The 25,571-nt window shown below is 41.0% G+C and overlaps 1 protein-coding gene across 10 annotated transcripts in view; it reads right to left on the bottom strand.

Moving 5' to 3' along the window:
• The window catches only part of ELF2 (E74 like ETS transcription factor 2), a 134,356-nt gene that overhangs the window by 103,185 nt on the left and 5,600 nt on the right, over positions 1–25,571 (bottom strand). For 2 of the 10 annotated variants that reach the window (XR_007725659.1, XM_050790227.1), the window contains exon 1: positions 20,794–21,292. The exons of 1 other annotated variant lie outside the window; for it this stretch is intronic. The gene's annotated coding sequence lies outside the window, so the exon portion shown is untranslated. Of the gene's footprint in view, positions 1–1,361; positions 1,596–5,509; positions 7,395–20,793; positions 21,295–21,980; positions 22,960–25,571 lie in introns of those variants that run through there. 7 more of the 10 variants (XM_050790228.1, XM_050790229.1, XM_050790224.1 and 4 more) reach the window with 6 other exon arrangements.

The raw sequence follows: 25,571 nt of genomic DNA, 5'->3' as shown, positions 1-25,571 counted from the left end.
TTTTCTCTGTGACCTCCCCAAAGTAAGGGGATAAAAAGACTCCTTGATCCATCAATACATCACACTCTCTCACTTCTGACTCCTCTATAATCGTATTTCCTCTGCCCTTATTTAGATCCTTATTATCATTTCTCTACATGGTAATTGTACTAGCCTAAGAATTTGCCTCTTCGCCTTCAATTTTCCTTTCTCTTTCAGTCCATCTACTGCAATACCAAGGTGATCCAATATGGTATAATAACAGCGGCCCCTGCCGGGCACAGTGGCTAACATCTGTAATCCCAGCACTTTGGGAGGCTGACGCGGGCAGATCACCTGAGGTCGGGAGTTCGAGACCAGCCTGACCAACGTGGAGAAACACCATCTCTACTAAAAATACAAAATAACCCAGGTGTGGTGGCACATGCCTGTAATTCCAGCTACTCAGGAGGCTGAGGTAGAAGAATCGCTTGAACCCGGGAGGCGGAGGTTGCGGTGAGCTAAGATCGAGTCATTGCACTCCAGCCTGGGCAACAAGAGCAAAACTCTGTCTCCAAAAAAAAAAAAAAAAATTGGACACTTTCTTTAATAGTTCCTCATTATCTGTAAAATAAAATCTATGCATTCTGATTTACTAGTCACCAGCTAGGTGTCTAGGTCTATTTTTCAGCATGAAATGTTCATTTGGACATATTCAGGTCTAGAAATCACCAGTTTAACCCATGTTCATTTGTCTAGCCACATCTTCTTTTAGTCCCTACACATAACATTATTCCAGTTATTTGTAGTTCTCTATTCTCTTATCTCTGTTGTCTTGAACATCCTTCCCCTGTTTGCCCATTTGGGCAATTCCTAGCTGTCCTATATGGGTCAGTCCCTATACAACCTCATACACGCAGGACTCAATACTTTCTATAATTCTCTTCCCCCAATCCACATTATGTACCTCCCTCAAAACATTAGGAAAGTAACACCTTCCAGCAGATCATTCATTTGCCACCTCCTATCAATCATATCAAGCCCAACACCTATGCCTTTCTTTAAATACTCTAAAATCCTGCTCCTCATTACCTTCTTAATCTTTCCTACTACTCTTCCAAAGCACTTGATTTTAAAAATCTGTGTATCTAGGTGTTCAAAATCTGTGGCTAATACAACCTAAACCAGTTCCTTTCATACAGTAGATACAGAGACTTGGGATGAATGCAAAAATAAACATGCTCTAATAAGACAAGTATCTTCACTGTTCACTACACATACCACACTTATTCCCATCCCTATCCCTTTGCTGGTCCTCTTCTCTCATCAGAAATACCCTCTTCTTTAGTTATTCAAATTTTACCTGTCCCTCAAGGACAACTTTTCCCCTACAATGACATTACCTGCGGCCAGACGCCGTGGGTCACTCCTGTAATCCCAGCACTTTTGGAGGCCAAGGCGAGATGATCGCTTGAACTCAGGAGTTTGAGACCATTAACCAGGGGTGGTGGCATCCGCCTGTGGTCCCAGCTACTCAGGAAGCTGAGGTGGGAGGATCACCTGAGCCCAGGAGGTTGGGGCTGCAGTTAGCAATGATCACACCACTGCACTCCAGCCTGGGCAACAAGAGTGAGACCCTGTCTCAAAAAATATATATACATTATCATTTTCCTAGTTCTTATTAATTAGTCTTTGAATAATATTTATTGAGCATTTCCCTTTATGCCAAACATAGGGATATGCTAGAACACAAAAATAAGTCAGGAGCAATTGAACAGCTTAGAATCCAGTAAACAGGAAACAGAAATAATTACAAAAACATAAATGCTATCGAGGAAATTACAAAGTATAAAGGGAACATTAAAAAATGAATACCGCCAGGTGCAGGGACTCACACCTGCAATCCCAGTACTTTGGGAGGCCAAGGTGGGAAGATCACCTGAGATCAGGAGCTCCAGCCTGGCCAACATGGCAAAACCCTATCTCTACTAAAAATACAAAAATTAGCCGGGCATGGTGGCGCACGCCTGTAGTCCCACCTACTTGGGAAGCTGAGGCAGAAGAACAGCTTGAACTCGCGAGGCAGAGGTTGTAGTGAGCCAGATCACACCACTGCACTCCAGTATGAGCAACAGAGCAAGACTCCATCTCAAAAAAAAAAAAAAAAAAAAAAAAAAGGAAAAGGGAAAAACTGAATACCCAAGTTGACCTCTAGGAGTCTACAGAGATTTCAGAAAGTAACTACCATTTGGTCTCAGATGAGAAAGGGTGGAAACTGACATGGCAATAAGAAGTGAAACGACTTTGAATAATGAACACTAAGTGAATTATCAGAGCAAAGGAAAACTCTGAACCAAATGATAGCAAACCTAAGTATCACCCAGAAGTAAATTCTGCTCAGACTATAATTTAGTTGCTTAGAGCACAGATCATACTCTCATCAAAACAGTATATGTATATGATTTTATTTATATAAAGCAAAGGAAAACTCAATCTATAATGTTAGAAATAGGTACTATATCACAAATGGCTAACATCACTATTATATAAAGAAAGTATAAAATAGAGGAATAAAGACCAAAAAAAGCCAAAAGAAGAACTGATAAAATACACAATTAAAAAAAGATATAAAAATGGTGATTTAAACATTTTTTTTAAATGTTCAAATGCACTCATAGAAATACAAATTAAAACAAAATAGGAGGCCGGCACCGAGGCTCACGCCTGTAACTCCCACCACTTTGGGAGACTGAGGCGGGTGGATCCCCTGAAGTCAGGAGTTTTGAGACCAGCCTGGGCAACATAGTGAAACCCCATCTCTACTAAAAATACAAAAATTAGCCAGGCGCAGTGGTGCATGCCTGTGGTTCCAGCTACTTGGGAGGCTGAGGCAGGAGAATCCTTTGAACCCAGGAGACAGAGGTTGCAGTGAGAGGAGATTGTGCCACTGCACTACATCCTGAGCAACCAACAGAGCAAGATTTTGTCTCGAAAAAATAAAAATAAAAAAAAAAAATAGGATACCATTTATCATCAGACTGGTGCAAATTTAAACATAGGACAACATATTCTGTTGGTAAAACTGTGAATAAACGGAAATGTTTATACATTGTTGGTGGGAATGCAAACTGGTACACACTTTAAGAGGAAAATGTGACACTGTGTAACCAAACTACATACACAAATACCTTTTTTCTTTTCACAGCTTTATTGCAATATAACCTATACCATACAGTTCACCCACTTAAAGTATAAAATTGAATGGTTTTTACTATATTGACAAAGTTGGGCAATCTTCACCACAGTCTACTTTTAGGACATCTGCAGCACCTTCCCCCCACAAAAAAAAAATCACATGTCCACTGGCAGTCACTCCCCATCATTCCCCAAACCCCAATCCCTGGCAACCTTTAATCTTCTTTCTGGTCAGGCATGGTGTTCACACCTGTAATCCCAGTGCTTTGGGAATCTGAGGTGGGAGGATCCCTAGAGCCCAGGAGTTTGAGACCAGCCTGGGAAACATAGCAAGACTCCCATCTCTACCAAAAAAAAATTGTTTTTTAATTAATTGGGCCCGGTGGCACACAACTGTGGTCTTAGCTACCCAGGAGGCTAAGGTAGGAGGTTACTTGAGTCCAAGAGTTTGAGGCTGCAAGTTAACTATGATTGTACCACTGCACTCCAGCCTGGATGACAGAGCAAGACCCTGTCTCTCTCTCTTTTTTATTTTTTCTGAGACAGAGTTTCATTCTCGTTGCCCAGGCTGGAGTACAATGGTGCAATCTCAGCTCACTGCAACCTCCGCCTCCCAGGTTCAAGTGATTCTCCTGCCTTCAGCCTCCTGAGAAGCTGGGATTACAGGCATGCACCACCAGGCCCAGCTAATATTGTATTTTCAGTAGAGACGGGGGGGTTTCTCCATGTTGATCAGGCTGGTCGCGAACTCTCGACTTCAGGTGATCCACCCGCCTCAATCTCCCAAAGTGCAGGGATTACAGGCATGAGCCACTGTGCCCAGCCAAGACCCTGTCCCTTAAAAAAAAATTTTTTAACATACTTTCTATCTCCTGAGAGTTGTCTGTTCTGGCCATTTCTTGTGAATAGAATTATATAATATGTGGGTTTTTTGTGTGGGGGGAGACAAGGCTGCTCATATCTTTAATAAAAAAGATATTTTAAACTTTCTCCCAGTATTGAGAATAAACACATTTACCTACAATTACCACTTTAATTCAATGCTTGTATTGACAAGCCTAACCAATTCAGTATGAAAAGCAAATAAATGGCATATGAATTGGAAAGGAAGAAATGATGTATCACGTAAATAAGGCTATCTACATATGAAATTTAAAACAGTCTTCAGATATTAGAAGAAATAAAAGGGTTTGCTAAGTCTCTGGACATAAATCAATATGTGAAAATCAGGTGTTTTTCTATAGGCCAGCAACAAAGTATAATTTTTTAAAAGAATATCATTTACCACCGGGCATGGTGGCTCATGCCTGTAATCCCAGCACTTTGGGATGCCGAGGCAGGCGGATCACGAGGTCAGGAGTTCGAGACCAGCCTGGCCAACATGGTGAAAACCCACCTCCACTAAAAATACAAAAATTAGCTAGGCATGGTGGCACACACCTGTGGTCCCAGCTACTTGGGAGGCTGAGGCAGGTGAATCACTTGAATCCAGGAGGCAGAGGTTGCAGTGAGCCAAGATCGTGCCTCTGCACTCCAGCCTGGGCGACAGAGCGAGACTCCACCTCAAAAAAATACAAATAAAAATAAAAAACCAAACAGTATCATTTAACATAACCATAAAAACTATAAACGTAAGAATAAATCTAAGCAAAAGGGTGTATATGATTGTTATAAAGAAAATCATAAAATTCCTTGAAAATAATTCTACATGGGCAAATACCATGTTCATAGGTAGGTATACTCAATATCTTAAGGAAGTCAATTCTCACCAAATTAATCTATTAAAAAATTTGATGTATTTCCAGTTAAAAATCCCAAGAGGGTTTTACAGAAATCTTGACAAAGATAGTAAAAAATGTATGTGGGTCAGACACAGTAGCTCACACCTCTCGTTACAGCCCTTAGGAAGGCTGAGGTGGATGGATCATTTCAGGCCAGGAGCTTGAGACCAGCCTGGGCAACATGGTGAAACCTCATCTCTATAAAAAATATAAAAATTAGCTGGGTGTGGCCAGGCACAGTGGCTCACGCCTGTAATCCCAATATTTTGGGAGGCCAAAGCAGGTGGATCACCTGAGGTCAGGCATTTGAGACCAGCCTGGCCAACATGGTGAAACCCCTAAAAATACTAATAAAAATACAAAATATCTCTCCTGAAAATACAAAAAATTAGCCCAGCATGGTGGCAGGTTCCTGTAATCCCAGCTACCCAGAAGGCTGAGGCAGGAGAATTGCTTGAACCCGGGAGGCGGAAGTTGCAATGAGCCGAGATCACACCATTGAATTCCAGCCTGGGCAACAACAACCAAACTGCATCTCAAAAAAAAAAAAATTAGCTAGGCGTGGTAGTGCACACCTGTAGTCCCAGTTACTGTGGAGGCTGAGGTGGGAGAATCACTTGAGCCCAGGAGACTGAGGTTGCAGTAAGCCGTGATCACACCAGTGCACTCCTCCCTGGGTGACAGAGCGAGACTCTGTCAAAAAAAAAGTATGTGAATGAGCAAAGGGCAAAAGTCAGCCAAAACCCTCCTCAAGAATTGCTCTAGTCTATACTAACTAGGCAATAAGGTAATGGTGTAGATATACTCAAATATACCTATGGAACACAATATAGAGGCCAGAAAAAGACCCATGCATATTGAAACCTTAATAGAAGGAGGTAAATTAAAATCCATTAAAAAGAGAGCTGGCTGGGCGCGGTGGCTCATGCCTGTAATCGCAGCACTTTGGAAGGCTGAGGCAGGTGGATCACAAGGTCAGGAGATCAAGACCATTCTGGCTAACACGGTGAAACCCCATCTCTACTAAATAAAATACAAAAAAATTAGCCAGTCGTGGTGGCAGGCGTCTGTAGTCCCAGCTACTCAGGAGACTGAGGCAGGAGAATGGCGTGAACCCGGGAGGCGAGCTTGCAGTGAGCCGAGATCGCGCCACTGCACTCCAGCCTAGGCAACAGAGCGAGACTCCATCAAGAAAGAAAAGAAAGAGAAGAGAAGAGAAGAGAAGAGAAGAGAAGAGAAGAGAAGAGAAGAGAAGAGAGAGAGCTTTTTAATAAATTGTGCTGGTACAAATCATCAGTCATACAAGATTTAAAATTTTAAATTACTACCTCTCATCAATCACAAAATAAATTACAAATATAGTAAAGACCTAAATATATGAAATGTTCCTAAAAATTAGAAGAAAATATAGAATATCTTCATGAACTCACAGTGAAGAAAACAGTATTAGATGAGACACAGAATGCAAAAAGCAAAGAATTAGTTTTGACTATACGAAAATTGTTTAAATTTTATTGTTTGGTTTATAACAATATAAACCAAAACAAGGCTGAAAAGCAAGAGACTGGCAAAAGTTACTCGCTTCTCCCACCCCCAAAAAGGTGGGGAGTGGGGGATTCCTACTAATTAATAAGAAACATAGGCAGTGCAAATTCCATTTGATATTAAAGACCCACATGGGTAAATCTGATGTTGAGTTCTTGTCAAGCTTCTAGTTCTCATGGGGAATGATGGATTCATGTGTGCTTGTAATATTATTAAAAATAGGCAACTGCCATGATTGAGCTATTATTTAAGTGTATCATGAATCAAGGATTATAAATTACCTAATTTTATATAACTAGGGTCCAAAGAGGAAGTTAAAAAGGGTACTGATTTTATTAATTTCCCACCCAATATGTGAAAACTGATCATGTGAATTGGTTCTTGAAAGTTTGTCATGAAAATTGAATACTGTTTACTAACCCTTTGACAAATTCTCTTTTTATAATTTTCCAACAAGTTGTACTTTTTTCTGATTTAACTGCTTCTTAATACAAGTCCTAATTTGTGAGTAAGCTGTATCAGCATGAGGGTCAATTATCTTACTTGCTATTGCACCAGTCATATCTGAAACACCTAACAGATCAGAAAGAAAAAGGGTGACTCTATTTTATATGACATTCAAGAAAAGATAAAATTATAGAAATAGAAAATAGATCAGTTGGAAGGATTTAATCTCAAAAGGGTACAAGGAAACTCTCTGGGGTGAAAGAAATATTGTATTATCTTCATTGTGGTGGTGACTGCAAAATGGTACAAATTTGCCAGTCATGAAAATGTAAGAGTGAATTTTACTACATGTAAATTAAACTTCAGTAAACTTGACTTTAAAAAGGACAATGTACAAAATTAGAATTAAGGAGATATCTGTATTCAAATATTAACAGTATTATCGTGACATTGGATAAGAAGAATTGTAATTTGTAGTCTACACCATCTTTTTTTTTTTTTTTTTTTTTTTTTTTTTTTTGAGACAGAGTCTCGCTCTGTCACCCAGGCTGGAGTGCAGTGGCCGGATCTCAGCTCACTGCAAGCTCCGCCTCCCGGGTTCACGCCATTCTCCTGCCTCAGCCTCCCGAGTAGCTGGGACTACAGGCGCCTGCCACCTCGCCCGGCTAAGTTTTTGTATTTTTAGTAGAGACGGGGTTTCACTGTGTTAGCCAGGATGGTCTCGATCTCCTGACCTCGTGATCCGCCCGTCTCGGCCTCCCAAAGTGCTGGGATTACAGGCTTGAGCCACCGCGCCCGGCCCATCTTTTTTTTTTTTAATGGGATCTCACTCTGTTGCCCAGGCTGGAATGCAATGGCTCAATCATGGCTCACTGCAGCCTTAACCTCGCAGGCTCAAGTGATCCTCCCACGTCAGCCCAAGTAGCTGGGACCACAGGCATGCACTACCATGCCAAGCTAATTTTTTTTTATAGAGACAGGGTCTCCCTATGTTGCCCAGGTTGGTCTTGAACTCCTGGGCCCAAGCAATTCTCCTGCCTCAGCCAGTCAAAGTGCTGGGATTACAGGTGTGAGTCACCAGGCAGAGCCTTGTAATTTACACTTATGTATAGTTTAATTTACAGCTGGTTCCTGCCTACAGGATGAGTGAAAAAGCTCCATTACCCTTAGTCATTTAACTGATGAAATTACATGTTTTTAATAATGAAATCAATGCTTTAAATACTTCTAATTCACATTTTAATTGTCCTGTTTGATTCCCTTTTGAAATTATCAACTCTGACAGGAATTTTTTATATATATATAGTTGTAATATTAATATAAATACATCAAAAACAATAATATCATACATTTTTGTAGTTATTGAAACAGTTTTATGCATTCTTTCCATCCTTACAACAGCCCTGTAAAATAGCCATAATTATCCCCTTTATTACATAAAGACTATTTTGACAGTATTCTATATACTGTGAAAGGATAATGAAATGAAAAGAAAAGGCCAGGCACAGTGGCTCACGCCTATAATCCCAGCACTTTGGGAGGCCAAGGAAGGCGGATTGCTTGATCCCAAGAATTCGAGGCCAGCCTGGGCAACATGGGGAGACCCCATCTCTACTAAAAATACAAAAATTAGTCAGACACGGTGGCACACGTCTGTAGTCCCAGCTACTAAGGAGGCTGAGGTGGGAGGATCGCTTGAGCCTGGAAGGCAGAGGTTGCTGTGAGCTGAGATTGTGCCACAGTACTCCAGCCTGAGTAACAGAGAGAGACCCTGTCTCAAAAAAAAAGAAAAGAAAGAAAAAAGAAAAAAAAAAAGAAAGGGAAAAAAAAAATCTTGGGACCTCCAAACTCACTATCCCAAAGGGAAAAGTTAAGCTTGGGAACTGTGTCATGCAAAACTGCCTCCCACTTCGTTCCTAAATAGATAGCTGCAAAGATAAAAGGCCACATACCTCCCCAGGGAGCCTCTTTCACAATTTGCTCACAAGCAAATTCCTTCTTGGCCCAAGATCTTTACCCTAAAACAGAACTCTATTTAATTTCACCCTGACAATATAAATTAAAAGCTTATCTTCACAGGTATAGGGCAAATACAGGACTAGAAGTCATCCCTCCACTCACCTGAGACAAAGGCATATTTGACTGCTTCCTCTGTTTACTTTATCTTATGTAAAATGTAGATTCACTGAGTGCCAGAGGAATGCATAGTTAACTTTACCTCTACCCGTTCCTTTTCACATGCAACAAGTAGATTTAGTGAGCTCACAAGAATGTGACCATACTCTCCCCGTCTTTATTTTTTTCTTTCCCCTTTTCCTACTGCCCCTTTTTCCCCTTTAAAGGTTGAAGCCCTCAAAACCCTCTTTGGAAAAAGCACAGGTCACAGCTGTTCTGTGATTTTGTGTTCCTTTTGCCTGGACACATCCTCAACCTTGGCAAAATAAACCTCTAAATTCAAACTTGCCTCAGTCATTTTCTTTGTGTTACAATACTGAAGAGCTAGTATGATTTAAGAGTTAAAAGCCTATTGGCCAATGTATCCTCAGAACACAATAGGTGCTCAATAAATATTTTTTATGTTTTGGCTTTAATGCTGAGTAATTCCTGATGTTAGGCAGTTACTTAATCTCCTTTATTTATTTATTTTTTTTTTTTTTTTTTTTTTTTTTTTTTTTTTTTTGAGGCGGAGTCTCGCTCTGTCGCCCAGGCTGGAGTGCAGTGGCGCCATCTCGGCTCACTGCAAGCTCCGCCTCCCGGGTTCCCGCCATTCTCCTGCCTCAGCCTCCCGAGTAGCTGGGACTACAGGCGCCGCCACCACGCCCAGCTAATTTTTTTGTATTTTTAGTGGAGACGGGGTTTCATTGTGTTAGCCAGGATGGTCTCGATCTCCTGACCTCGTGATCCGCCCGTCTCGGCCTCCCAAAGTGCTGGGATTACAGGCAGCCACCACGCCCGGCCTAATCTCTTTTAACTTAAATTTTCTCATCCATAAGATAGTATAAAACAACTCTGAGAAGAAGATGTATCTAGTTCTTTTCATTCTTTACAAAAACTACCTGGCACACTATAAGCATTAAATGAATGCCATTTAATCTGTTATTATCTTTTTAATACAAGAGCCTAAGATATTAGTTGTGAAAGGGAAAATAAATCTCAGGACCCCCAAATCACTAAGCCAAAAGGAAAAATTAAGCTGGGAACTGTGTCAGGCAAACTTGCCTCCCATTTTATTCTTAAATAAGATAGCTACAACCATTAAAAAAAAAAAAAAAAAGCTACATACTTCCCTCACAATTTGCCGACTAGAAAATTCCTTGTGGGCCTCAAGATCTTTACCCTAAAATGGTTATGTTGAATTTTACCCTGATAATATATTTTGATAGCTTATCTTCATGAGTGCAGGACAAAAGAGCTCTATGTCATTCCTCTGCTAACCTGACACCAATGCACATGTGACTCTTCCTCTGATGTAAAAATGCAGATTCGCTGAGCTAGACAAGGCATAAGTGGCTATTCCTCTACTCCCCTCTCACAGGTAAATTGTTTATTCAGTGAAAGGCTGATCAGAGAATCAAAAAATGCAACTGCTTGTCTCTTATCTACCCACCTTTTAAAAATGTCTTCCTCTTTCCCCTTTAAATATTGAAGCCCTCAAAATCATCTTTGGAGAAAGGCACAAACCTACCTCCCAGGTGTGCATCCTTCATCTTGGCAAAATAAACTTTCTAAATTGACTGAGACCTGTCTCAGATACTTCTTGGTTCACATGGCATAGGGGCAGCATCAGAGCTGTATTACATTGCTAAAACTTCAGATGAGAATATAGTACCAGACGTGGTGGCACACCCATGCAGTCTCAGCTACTACAGATACTGAGGCAGGAGGATTGCTTGAGGCCAGGAGTTCTAGGCTGTAGTCCACTATGCCAATCACGTATCAACCCAAAGTTCACCATCAGTATGGTGACCTCCCAGGAGAGGGGGATCACCAGGTTGGCTAAGAAGAGGTAAACCAGCTCAGTTCAGAAACTGAGCAGGTCAAAACTCTTATGCTGATCAGTAGTGGCATCATGCCTCAGAACAGCCATTGCACTCCAGCCTGAGCAATTCAGCAAGACCCCATCTCGGAAAACAATAATTAAAAAGGCCAGCATGGTGTATCACACCTGTAGGGCCAAGACTTTGGGGAGGTCAAAGCAAGAGGATCGCTTGAGTCCAGGAGTTCAAGACTAACCTGGACAACATAGTGAGACTGCATCTCTACAAATAATAAAAAAAAATAATGAAAAAGATAAAAGCAATATAATCTAATTACAACTCATGAAAAATTTAGATGTCATGCTTATTTGTTAAGACAAACATTAACACAGCATTTTACAAGGATAGAAAGTAAACTAATGAATTGTTTAAAGAAAGAATTCCCTTTTGAAAATGAGAATGAGGTCATTTCTGAGGAAAACCAAGTGTAAGGACTATATAGTTTTTAACTATCTAGGCTCATAAGCCAGAACTCAAGTTAATTTTGGCAACAAGCACTCATATCATGAGACTTACTTTAGGAATCAATAATTAATCCAGATATTTTTAAATGATGCTAGAAATTAACAGGATAAGAAAAGTTGCAGGAAAGCTCTTTAATCTGGAAGAGAACTTACAGCTCATTTTACAAGAAAAAATTGATTGAAAAGGCTAATTGGAAAGTGATAAAACTTGTCAATCGTAAAAATAACTTTTCATTTCAAGAGTCTCATACCATAACTAACAATATCTCAAAATCCTTATTTACTCATGGCCTTGACACCGAGTTATCCAGTTAACATGTTATTAATCTTATACATATATTCGTGTTTTGTTTTGTTTTTTTTTTGAGACAGAGTCTCACCGTCGCCCAGGCGGGAGTGCAGTGGTGCGATCTTGGCTCACTGCAAGCTCCGCCTCCCAGGTTCACACCATTCTCCTGCCTCCACCTCCCAAGTAGCTGGTACTACAAGTGCCCGCCACCACACCCGGCTAATTTTGTTTTTGTATTTTTAGTAGAGATGGGGTTTCACTGTGTTAGCCAGGATGGTCTCAATCTCCTGACCTCGTGAGCCACCCACCTCAGCCTCCCAAAGTGCTGGGATTACAGGCATGAGCCACCGTGCCTGGCCAATCTTATACATATATTCTTGTGTGGTATACGCATGGTCTCATACCATGACTAATAATATCTTAAATATTCACAGCCTTGACACTGAGTAATCCAATTAACATACATGTTCATTCATATATATATATATATATATATATATTTTTTTTTTTTTTTTTTTTTAAAAGAGTCTCACTCCACCACCCAGGCTACAGTGCAGTGGTGTGATCTCAGCTCACTGCAACCTCTGCCTCATGGGTTCAAGCAATTTTCCTGCCTCAGCTTCCCAAGTAGCTGGGATTACAGGCACATACCATGCCCAGCTAATTTTTGTATTTTTAGTAGAGACGGGGTTTCACCATGTTGGCCAGGCTGGTTTCGAACTCCTGACCTCAAATGATCTACCCTCTTCAGCCTCCCAAAGTGCTGGGATTTCAGGCGTCAGCCACCGCACCCAGCCTTAATCTTATACATATATTCTTATGTGCTATACACATACAGTGATGCATTGCTTAATGGCAGAAATATATCCTGAGAAATGCATCCTTAGGTCCTTAGGCAATTTTGGACCTAAGGATTTTGTCACTGTGCAAACCTTATAGAGCGTACTTACACAGACACAAATGGTGTAGCCTGCCTACACCCCTAGGTTACACGATATGGCTTATTGCTCCCAGTCTCCAAACCTGTACAGCATGTTACTATACTGAATACTACAGACAACTCTAACACAATGGAAAGTATTTGTGTATCTAAACATATCTAAACATAGAAAAGGTACAGTAAAACTAAGGTATTATAATCTTACAGGACTACTGTTGTTTATCTGATCCATCATTGACTAAAATATCAATCTGTCTCTTATACACACACACAAAGAAATGAAGTTAGATAATTTGTGACATCATCAAAATTCTGCATAATTTTTTGATACTAGGTCTCACTCTGTCAACCAGGCTGGAGTGCAGTGACATCATATTACAACTCGCTGCGGCCTCAACCTCCTGCGCTCAAGCAATCCTCCTGCCTCAGGCTCCTGAGTAGCTAGAACTATAGGCACATGTCACCATACCCCGTTGAGGTTTTTTCATTTTTTGCAGAGATGGAGTCTCATTATGTTGCCCAGGCTGGTCTGAAACTCCTGGCTTCAAGCAATCCTCCCGTCTCAGCCTCCCAACAGGCATGAGCCAGTGCCAGCCCTTTGGAGATATTTTGATGCTTTCCTTATCAGGCACGTTTTGACATTTCTAGAAATCTTCAACCAAAGAACTAGACTAGTCAGGTTCCCAGGCATAACCTAATCAACGATTGTTCAACCTGTTTTATGATGGTGAAAACTGAACAGCAAAGTATCATCTAAATATACTCTGGATAGAAATACAAGTTAAAACTTTAACTCGCGTCCATGTGAAGAGACCACCAAACAGGCTTTGTGTGAGCAACAAGGCTGTTTATTTCACCTGGGTGCAGGCGGGCTGAGTCCGAAAAGAGAGTCAGCGAAGGGAGACAGGGGTGGGGCCGTTTTATAGGATTTGGGTAGGTAATGGAAAATTACGGTCAAAGGGAGCAGTTCTCTAGCGGGCAGGGGTGGGGAGTCACAAGGTGCTCAATGGGGAGCTTTTGAGCCAGGATGAGCCAGAGAAGGAATTTCACAAGGTAATGTCATCAGTTAAGGTTGGAACAGGCCATTTTCACTTCTTTTGTGATTCTTCAGTTACTTCAGGCCATCTGGATGTATACCTGCAGGTCACAGGGGATATGATGGCTTAGCTTGGGCTCAGAGGCCTGACATTCCTGTCTTCTTATATTAATAAGAAAAATAACATAAAACAAAATAGTGGTAAAGTGTTCGGGTGACGAAAATTTTTGGAGGTGGTATGGAGAGAGAATGGGCGATGTTTCTCAGGGCTGCTTCAAGCAGGATTAGGGGCGATGTGGGAACCTAGAGTGGGAGAGATTAAACTGAAGGAAGATTTTGTGGTAAGGGGTGATATTATGGGGTTGTTAAAAGGAGCATTTGTCGTACGGAATGATTGGTGATGGAAACATTTGTCGTATAGAATTATTCGTGATGGCCTGGATACGGTTTTGTATGAATTGAAAAACTAAACAGAATAAGAGAAGGAGAAAAACAGGTATTAAAGGACTAAGAATTGGGAGGAGTCAGAACATCTAACTAGAGCATTTCCAAGGGGGTCCAACGGGGTCTAGCATAATTACTTGCTTGGCTGGCAAGTTTTTAGGCTCTATTCTTGACAGAGTCCTTTTTTTTAAGTTGGAGGCTGAGTTTGGTGAGGTGTGTTTTTAAAAGACCATTAGTCCGTTTTACCTTTCCTGAAGATTGAGGACCGTAAGGGGTATGAAGGTTTCACTGAATACCAAGAGCCTGAGAAACTGCTTGGGTGATTTGACTAATAAAGGTTGGTCCCTTATCGGACTGTAAAGAGGCAGGAAGGCCAAACCGAGCAATTACGTCCGACAGAAGGGAAGAAATGACCGCGGTGGCCTTCTCAGACCCTGTGGGAAAGGCCTCTATCCATCCAGTCAAAGTGTCTACCTAGATCAAGAGATATTTTAGTTTCTTGACTCAAGGCATGTGAGTAAAGTCAATTTGCCAGTCCTGGGTAAGGACAAATCCCTGACCTTGATGTGTAGTGAAGGGAGGGGGCCTGAGAAATTCCTGAGGAGGAGGAGTAGTAGAATAGCAGATGGAACACTGAGAAGTCATTTCCTTGAGGATAGATTTCCACAACAGAAAGGAAATGAGAGGTTTTAAGAGATGGGCTAGCAACTTGTAACCTACATGGAAGAGGTTATGAAATGACAACAGAATAGAATGGGCCTGTGAGGCTGGAAGGAGATCCTTGGTCCAAGAACCATTTGCCTTGTTTGGGAAGAGATTAATAGGTGGAAGTTTCAGTGGGGGAGTAGGTGGGAGTGGCCAGATGAGAAGGAGAAAAACTGCCCTGAGGGATAGAAGTTGTAACACTAGCTGCTTTTTTAGCTACCTTACCAGCATAAGCATTGTCCTGAGCGTTGGGATCTAATGCCTTTTGATGGCTGCTTTTTTAGCTACCTTATCAGCATAAGCGTTGTCCTGAGCAATGGGATCTGATGCCTTTTGATGGCCCTTGCAGTGAATGACTCCAGCTTCCTTTGGAAATAAAGCAGCCTTGAGAAGCGTTTTTATTAAAGAAGCATTAATGATAGAGGAACCTTGTGTAGTGAGGAAGCCTCTTTCTGCCCATATAACAGCATGGTGGTGCAGGATATGGAAGGCATATTGAGAGTCAGTATAAATACTGACGTATAAATATCCCTTTGCAAGAGTGAGGGCCCAAGTTAAGGCAATGAGTCTGGCTTGCTGAGAGGTAGTGGAGGGGGGCAGAGTGCTAGCCTCAATGATAGATGTGGAAGATACTATATAGCATAGCCTGCAGGCCAGGCACAGTGGCTCCCGCCTATAATCCCAGCACTTTGGGGGGCCGAAGCGGGCGGATCACTTGCGGTCAGGAGTTCAAAACCAGCCTGACCAAACATGGTGAAACCCCGTCTCTACTAAAATATACAAAAATTAGCCAGGCATGGTGGCAGGTGACTTAATCCCAGTTACTTGGGAGGCAGAGGCAGGAGAATGGTTTGAACCCGGGAGGCGGAGGTTGCAGTGAGCCGAGATCAAGCCATTGCACTCAAACTTGGGGGATAAGAGCGAGACTTCTCTCAAAAAAAAAAAAAAAAAAGAACATGGTTTAAATTTTTTTTTTTTTTTTTTGAGACTGAGTCTCACTCTGTCACCAGGCTAGAGTGCAGTAGCGCAATCTCAGCTCACTGCAACCTCCACCTCCTGGGTTCAAGTGATTCTCCCGCCTCAGCCTCCCAAGTAGCTGGGATTACAGGTGCACGCCACCATGTCCAGCTTATGTTTGTATTTTTAGTAGAGACGGGGTTTCACCATGTTGGTCAGGCTGGTCTCAAACTCCTGACCTCGTGTACACTATCATTATGCCACCGCACTCTGGGCTGGGCAATAGTGAGAGACCCTAACTCAAAAAATAAAAATAAGATGATTCTCATCTATAAAATACTGATATATGATAGACAGTTCAAAATTTCTTGCTTCCTAGGTTTTCACTAAAAATCAAGATTACTAAGTTAGAAATTCTAACTAGTGTATATAATTCTGTATATGAAGTGTAACAAAAAACATGTGGCTTTGATGAGAGAAATTATGAGAAAAGCATAAGAATGTATTATTCATTGAGAAAAAAGAATAACTGTAAATTCAGAGGTTATTTGAGGTTATTTCAAAAAGTAACATTTAGGAAGGAAATAAGATAAAAAGGACTCAGTAAGCAGGAGAAAGAAATATAAAGAAAGTTATAAGGATGTAATTTTGGCAAGGAGGGTTGAAAGGAGAATAACTTTTTAAAATGATAAGGAAAAAAGAAAGTAAACTGTATCCTAAAGTAAAATGACTGATTATTTAAGAAAGAGAAGGTATAGGACAAAGCTAAAGGCCCAAGAATGTTGTGGAAGATCTGATTAAGCTGTGGAAGGTTTGTGAAGGATGAATTTATTAAAGAAATTTTGTGTGTGGGCCAAACACAGTGGCTCATGCCTGTAATCCCAGCACTTTGGGAGGCCGAAGCAGCCAGATCACTTCAGCTCAGGAGTACAAGACCAGCCTATACAACATGGTGAAACCCCATCTCTCCAAAAAATACAAAAATTAGCCAGACACACTGGCATGTATCTGTAGTCTCAGCTACTAAGGAGTCTGAGGTGGGAGGATCACTTGAGCCTGCAAATGACACGTGATAGCAGTGGAGACAGAGTCCCTCTATCAAAAAAAGGAAGTAGGAAAGAAGGAGGGAAGGAGAGAGGGAGGGGAGTTGAGAAAGAAAGAGAAGAGAAGAGAAGGGGAAAGGGAAAGGGAAAGAGGAAGGAAGGAAGGGAGGTAGGGAGGGAGGGAAAGAGAGAGAACGAGAGAAAGAGCGAAAGAGAAAAAGAAAGAGAAGAAGAAAAGAGAGGAAGGAAGGAAAGAAAGAAGGGGAAAGAAAAGAAAGAAAGAGAAAGAAAGAAAGAAAGAAAGAAAGAAAGAAAGAAAGAAAGAAAGAAAGAAAGAAAGAAAGAAAGAAAGAAAGAAAGAAAAAGAAAGAAAGAAAGAAAAGAAAGAAAGAGAAAGAAAGAAAGAAAGAAAGAAAGAAAGAAAGAAAGAAAGAAAGAAAGAAAGAAAGAAAGAAAGAAAGAAAAAGAAAAGAAAGCGAGCGAGCGAGCAAGCAGGGGGAGGGAGAGAAGGCAGGCAGGAAGGCAAGGGAGGGAGGGAGGGAGGGAGGGAGGGAGGGAGGAAGGAAGGAGGAAGGAAGGAAGGAAGGAAGGAAGGAAGGAAGGAAGGGAGGAAGGAAGGGATTTTTCATACGATTAAGTTGGCTACAAATAAAAGAAAATTAGTTACAAGCTTTCTAAAAGTTTAGCTTTGGTCAGGCACAGTGGCTCACGCCTGTAGTCCCAGCACTTTGGGAGGCAGAGGTGGATCACCTGAGGTCAGGAGTTCAAGACCAGCCTGGACATGGAAAAACACCATCTCTACTAAAAAATACAAAAATTAGCTGGACATGGTGGCATGTGCCTGTAGTCCCAGCTACTCTGGAGGCTGAGTCAGGAGAATCACTCGAATCTGGAAAGTGGAGATTGCAGTGAGCCAAGACTGTGCCACTGCACTCTAGCCTAGGTGACAGAATGAGACTCTGTTTCAAAAACAACAACAAATACCTAAAATTTTGGTCCCCTGTGTTAGAACAAGCTTTTCTTGAAGTCTTGATCTGTTCTTAGTAAAAACTGCAGAGGTTTTTATGTTTACTTCAGAAATGTTTCTTTAAATTTTCAAACATCTTCTGAACTGCAGCTTTACAGTTTAGAGCAATTCTGTATTCTTGGCTTTTCCTGATGTGTCTGAATTGCTCCATTTAACCCAGAATTTCCCATGATTTTACTAAAAGCCATGTATTTCCTGCTCAAGGTACTAGTTTTCTTGTTTACATTTCTCTATAATATGGTGTACACTCATAACCTTGGACACACATTCTTCCTGTGTCAGCCAAAATCAAGTAATTTTTCATCAGGTCCAACTTCCAAGTTATCTAAATGGTATTCCCATTAGGAGAAGCAATCTCATTGCAGGAAGTTTTCTTTGCCTTTTTGTTAATTGGCCCAAGAAACAAAGATTTTGCATCTTATGAAGATAATCCCTGTATTTCATGCTGTCTTTATTGGGGTTTTTGGTTACTTAGGAAAACTGGGCTTTGGAAGGGTTAAGGGTTTTGGATTTGTTTTTTTGTTGTTGTTGTTATTTTTTCCCATCCATGTAACTTTCTGTATTGCTTTTGAAATCTTTTTATTATTACTGTGGTTAAATTAATGACTATTATTTCACAGTGACCTATGATTATGTTTTGATCAGGTGTTTTAAACCTTTTGATATCTTTGGTAGACTTCCCCAGGATCAAGTTCTAAATTAAGTCTTTCAGCTTGGCGCGGTGGCTCATGCCTGTAATCCCAGCACTTTGGGAGGCCGACGTGGGTGGATCACCTGAGGTCAGAGTTCGAGACCAGCCGAACCAACATGGAGAAATCCCGTTTCTACTAAAAATACAAAATTAGGCCAGGCGCAGTGGCTCATGCCTGTAATCCCAGCTACTCAGGAGGCTGAGGCAGGAGAATTGCTTGAACCCCGGAGGCAGAGGTTGCAGAGAGTTGAGATCGCACTGCTGCACTCCAGTCTCAAAAAAATAAAAAATAAGTAAGTTGCTCTTGGCCTCCAACTAACTTTAGGATGTTCCACAGGGCACTGGACCTTCTCAAAGATTTCTGAAACAGAGATGCTGAACTAAATCAGGATTATTTGATATGATGAATTATATGGAAAGCATTGACAAATAAGTGATTCTAGATCTTCTTTTCGTTACATTTATTGATATATTAATATGAATATTCCAAAAGTACATAAAACTCTTAGAAATCTGTCATCAGTCATAATTTTAGTATATGTTACATGCCACAAAAATAACTGAATTTGTCAATTGCTGATTACAAATAATGAACTTCATCAGATTTTTAACCATGGCTATTCTAAATCTTCATCATTCACCAGTTTTGATTCTTCTCTAAAAACAGGCTGGGCATGGTGACTCACATCTGTAATCCCAGCACTTTGGGAGGCCGAGTTGGGCGGATCACGTGAAGCCAGGAGTTCGAGACCAGCCTGGTCAACATGGCTACTAAAAATACAAAATTTTAGTCTTTAATCTCTGGTCTCTACTAATTGTAGTCTTTGGTCTCTACTAATTTTAGTCTTTAGTGTCTACTAAAAATACAAAAACTAGCCAAGGTAGTGGTGTGCACCTGTAATCCCAGCTGCTTGGGAAGCTGAGACACAAGAATTGCTTGAACCCGGGAGGCAGAGGTTGCAGTGAGCCAACATCAGGCCACTGCACTCCAGTCTGGGCTATAGAGTGAAATTCCATCTCAAAAAATAAATAAAATTTAAAAATAAATAAAAATAAAAATATCTGCAATCAGATTCATGGAAAAGACTTGTACTATTAAATATACATTTCTAATAACTTTAAGCTCAATGAACTAAAAATTTTCCAGAATCCTAATGAAGAAACTGATTAGTTAGAAAAACTGCTAATTAAGATTAAGCAACACAAAATATGAGATTAAATAATCAACGATATTTTTATAACTTTTATTTGAAACATTGTTGGTTCTTTACTTAAATGTTCAGTTTTCCAGATTTAAGAAAACTTTTTATCTTAAAGTATCAATCATTTACAGTAATTTGGTAAGATAATACTTCTCTCAACAAAAGTTAAAGCATTTACTTTTTCTCCCTACTTGATCCCTCTGCATTGGGTATTGGTTAAGTAAAATTCAGAAACTATTCATGAGTCTTCTTATTTTTCTGATAATATAGGGTTCTAAGTTCACAAAAATCTGCTCTCTTTATAACAGGATACAATTGGAAACATTAGTTATATTGCCAAGGCTTTGACTGGAATATCATATTTAAGAATGTGCACAAAACGTCTGGGTTCAGGTGTTCCCATCCTTACAGTGAGAGAACATAATCTGTCACTTCTTGGCTGGCCCAGGAACCTTACGGCTGTAGGTGAAATCTAATGCCTGCCTTGGTTTGGCTTCCTAGTCTTGAAAGGTTCATAAATCTGAGATTTCTTTGTGGCCAACAGCTATTCTTGCTGCACTTAAGTAAATAATCAGACAAAAAAACTGTTAAAACTATTTTATAAACAAATTTGTCTTATTCTGATTATCTCTGGTAGAAACTGGGATGACTATAAAGAGAAAAGTTACGTTTCTAAAGAAAAGCTATACTGTATCTGTTATTAGACTGTAGCCCTGTACACTGTATTTGAGTATTTATTATCTACCTGCAAACTGGCCTAGATTCTAAATTCTTCTAGCTTCCTCCAATCCAACTTTCTTCCACAGAATTATTAAAACAGAAATTGCTCTGTTCCTGAAGCCCTATAAGCTGAAACTCGATGAATTTTAAGGGACAAGTCTGGTACTCGAAGTCTGAGCCACACAGAAAAGTTCACCAAACTGCCCAATGCTTTAACCAGAGATATTCAAACTGCAAGCCAGGACAAGAAGTCGATGGTTCTGCACTATAGACAGCTTTTCCCAAGATAACTGAACAAGGGGAGACTCTTACCCTTCTTAAGGCGCAGCTTTTTCACTTGGCAAGATAATGTTGTAATTGAAATTTCACAATCAGCAGCTTCTACTGGTAACTTGACAGAACTTGACCTAAGAGATCCTTCAGTCCATCTAGTGGGTGACTCTGGCAACATCCCTAAAAAAATTGTTCACACTCTGCTTTAATTCAACCCAGTTATGGAATACTGAATGATAACATTGTTCTGCATTAGCTATTGGTTAAGTAAAGAAATGTCTGTGCCATTACTAATACTACACAATTTACCTGGATAAATTCCTTTGAGGAAGTTGAGACTCATATGCAAAATAAGAAAACAGACCACATGGTTACAACAGGTTACAACAGGTCTGATCTAGTTTTCCATGGTCATTTGGTTATATTCAACTGACTGCCCTTAGGTCTAGCTTCATGGCTCAAAACCATTACGTAAACTGGCATTATCATATTACTATTAAGTTTACTTTGTAGGCCGGGCGCGGTGGCTCAAGCCTGTAATCCCAGCACTTTGGGAGGCCGAGACGGGTGGATCACGAGGTCAGGAGATCGAGACTATCCTGGCTAACCCGGTGAAACCCCGTCTCTACTAAAAAATATAAAAAACTAGCCGGGCGAGGTGGCGGGCGCCTGTAGTCCCAGCTACTCGGGAGGCTGAGGCAGGAGAATGGTGTAAACCCGGGAGGCGGAGCTTGCAGTGAGCTGAGATCCGGCCACTGCACTCCAGCCTGGGCGACAGAGCAAGACTCCATCTCAAAAAAAAAAAAAAAAAAAAAAACAGTTTAACTTTGTATTTTCCTTTTTAAACTTTGTACATGTTATTTGTTACATTTCTGTAGAAGTACTACTCCCAACAGAATTATACCGGGCTGGCCCTACACCCTGAGATGACAGCCTACATTTAAGGAACAGACAAAAACTGATGTTAATAACGGATTTCTGGCAGACTTAGCCTGAGAATCCCTCCCTCCAAACTTCCCTTGTTGCTCAAATGTGACTGAGGGGGTCCTGACACTGACTCCTAGTTTGCCAAGTACTCCTTCCAACATGGGACCATACCAACAACCCAGGACAGGTCCATCCTGGCACCTAAAGATAATTAAAACCTAACTACAAGATCAGTGATGCTTCCAAAGAAAGACCCTTTTTGTTTTGTTTTGTTTGTTTTTCTAGAGACAGGGTCTCACCATGTTGCTCAGGTGGGTCTCAAACTCCTGGGCTCAAGCAATCCTCCTGCCTCTGCCTCCCAAAGTGCTAGGATTACAGGCATGAGCCACTGTGCCTGGGTCCAAAGAAAGATTTTGATCAAAAGAGAGAAAAGTGAAAGTTGTTAGAATTAAAATTGAGTCATTTGTGTTAAAAGCCCTGACAAATAGAGCCAGAGAAGGCCATGAAAGGAGGGTTCGCATGCAAGAATACCTGATTAAAAAAAATAACTATTGCCTGGGCATAGTGGCTCACGCCTGTAATCCCACCACTTTGGGAGGCAGAGACAGGCAGGCCACACTTGTAATCCCAGCACTTTGGGAGGCAGAGGTGGGTGGATCACTTGAGTTCAGGAGTTTGAGACCAGCCTGGCCAACATGGTGAAACCCCATTCCTACTAAAAATACAAAAATTAGCCAGGCGTGGTGGCGCAGGCCTGTCGTCCCAGCTACGTGGAAAGCTGAGGCAGGAGAATCGCTTGAACCCAGGAGGCAGACGTTGCAGCAAGCCGAGATTGCACCTCTGCACTCCAACCTGGGCAACAGAGCGAGATTACATCTCCAAAAAAAAAAAAAAAACCTATCACAAAAAAAAACCCATAAAGGCCACAACCTTGCATAAAGGCAATCGCAACCTTACACACAAAAAAAAAATACTTCTGCAAGGACATCTGCCCAGTAACTTCATGTCCAACCTCAGACTGGCACCACTCTTGTCATTGATCTTTATAGCCAAAGAAAACTGATTTAAAACGATGATGTAATCCTCCTCATTTTTCCTTTAAAAATCTATGTCTTCCTTTACCTCCCTGAATATGTATATAGTTTACTATGGTATGTATATTTCCATTATAATGCCCATTTCTGAATAAATATTGTTTTCTTTCAGAGGGACTCTCTTTTATTTAGGTTGACAGAACAATCTGTATATAAAAGATGAATTTAGAACTTGATTTCTCACCATATACAGAAGTTAATTCAAAATAGATGATAAAATCTATCTAACTGTTAGAGTTAAAACTATAAAACTTCTAGAAAACAGAAAAATCTCAAGATCTGGAATTAGGCAGAGAGTTCTTACATAAGACAACAAAATCATGATCTATAAAAGAAAAAATTCAGAAACCACACTTCATTAAAATTTAAACTAATTACGCTTTAAAAGATGTCAATCACCAATTTTTTTTTTTTTTTTTTTTTGAGACGGAGTCTCGCTCTGTTGCCTAGACTGGAGTGCAGTGGAGCGATCTCGGCTCATTGCAACCTCCGCCTCCTGGGTTCAAGCGATTCTCCAGTCTCAGCCTCCTAAGTAGCTGGGACTACAGGTGCACACTACCACACCGGCTAATTTTTGTATTTTCAGTAGAGATGAAAATCTCTACTGAGATTGGGGTTTTACCATGTTGGCCAGGCTGGTCTTGAATGCCTGACCTAGTGATCTGCCCATCTTGGCCTCCCAAAGTGCTGGGATTACAGGTGTGAGCCACCGCGCCCAGCCACCAATTTTTTAAGCAATGAAAAGACCAGCAACAGACTGCGAAGAAATATTTGCAGATCCTATATCTATTAAAGAACTTACATCCAGAATATATTTAAAAAAAAAAAAAAAAACAAAAACCTTCTTACAACTCAGTAAGTCAAACAACCCAATTTTATTATATTATATTTTATTTTTTTGAGACAGAGCCTTGCTCTGTCGCTAGGCTAGAGTGCAGTGTTGCAATCTCAGCTCACTGCAACCTCCGCCTCCCAGGTTTATGCAATTACCCTACCTCAGCCTTCTGAGTAGCTGAGATTATAGGCATGCGCCACCACCTCCAGCTAATTTTTGTATTTTTAGTAGAAACAGGTTTTTGCCATGTTGGCCAGGCTGGTCTTGAACTCCTGACCTCAGGTGATCCACCCACCTCGGCCTCCCAAAGTGCTGGAGTTACAGGCATGAGTCACCACACCCAGCCCAAACAATCCAATTTTAAAAGGAGCAAAAGATCTGAATAGCGATATCATCAAAAAAAATGGGTCAGACACAGTGGCTCATGCTTGTAATCCCACCACTTTGGTAGGTCAACAGAGGAAGATCGCTTGAGCCCAGGTGTTCAAGAGTAGCCTGAGCAATGCAGTGAGACCCCCATCTCTACAAAAAATAAAAATTAAAAATTAACCTGGCATGGTGGTATGCACCTGCATTCCCCATTCCCAACTACTCAAGAGGCTGAGGTAGGGGGACTGCTTGAGCCCAGGAGGTCAAGGCTACAGGGAGCTCTGGTCACACCACTGCACTCCAGCCTGGGCAACAGAGTGAGACCCTGTCTTTTGCCCATTTATGCCAAGAGTTCCATTATTGGAATGCTAAACTTGTGGGAATTATTAATATCCTACTGCTCAAGGTAATCGCCAAGGTCTTATTTTTCACCAAAAAAAAAAAAAAAAATTGCAACTTTAGAGACATAAATAGGTCAAGAAAAAAGACACATGAAAAGATGCTCAATACTATGAGTCATAAGGAAAATTAAAATTAAAATCACAATGACGGCCGGGCGCGGTGGCTCACGCCTGTAATCCCAGCACCTTGGGAGGGCGAGGCGGGCGGATCACAAGGTCAGGAGATCAAGACCACGGTGAAACCTCGTCTCTACTAAAAATACAAAAAGTGAGCCAGGCGCGGTGGCGAGCGCCTGTAGTCCCAGCTACTCGGGAGGCTGAGGCAGGAGAATGGCGTGAACCCAGGAGGTGGAGCTTTCAGTGAGCCAGGATCGCGCCACTGCACTCCAGCTTGGGCGACAGAGCGAGACTCCGTCTCAAAAAAAAAAAAAAAAAAACAAACAAACAAACAAAAAAAATCACAATGACTCCACTAAAACAGAGGAAAAAAGAAAAAAAAAAAAAAAACACAACGAATCACCAAAATCAGACTAGGCACGGTGGCTCATGCCTGTAATCCTAGCACTTTGGGAGGCCAAGGCCAGAGGATTGCCTGAGTTCAGGATTCGAGACCAGCCTGGGCAACATGGTGAAACCCCGTCTCCACTAAAAATACAAAAAATCAACTAAGCATAGTTGTGCTCAGCTGTTATTCCAGCAGCCCGGGAGGTTGAGGCATGAGAATTGCTTGAACCCAGGAGGGAGAGGTTGCAGTGAGCTGAGAATGCGCCACTGCACTCCAGCCTGGGCGACAGAGTGACTCAAAGACAAACAAATTCATATCCATTAGAACAGCTATAATTTTTTGAAAAGACAATAGTAAGTGTTGGCAAAGATATGAAGAAAACTGGAACTCTCAAACATTGCTGTTGGCAATATAAGATGTTACGGCCACTTTGGGAAACAGTTTGGCAGTGTCCTAAAAAGCTAAACATATGATGCTGTAATTCTACTCCTAGATAGCTAACCAAGAGAAACAAAACCATATGTTCACATAAAGACTTGTACTCAAATGTTTGAGTATTATTCAAAAGAGTCAAAAACTGGAAATAATCGAAACACCTATATACTGGTCAACAGTTAAAGTGTGTTACAGTAATCTCCCCTAACCTACAGCTTTACTTTCCAGTTTCAGTTACCCACAGTCAAACA

The sequence above is a fragment of the Macaca thibetana genome, chromosome 5 (assembly GCF_024542745.1).
Source record: "Macaca thibetana thibetana isolate TM-01 chromosome 5, ASM2454274v1, whole genome shotgun sequence".
Lineage (NCBI taxonomy): Eukaryota > Metazoa > Chordata > Mammalia > Primates > Cercopithecidae > Macaca > Macaca thibetana.
This window is presented reverse-complemented; position numbering and strand designations above follow the sequence as displayed.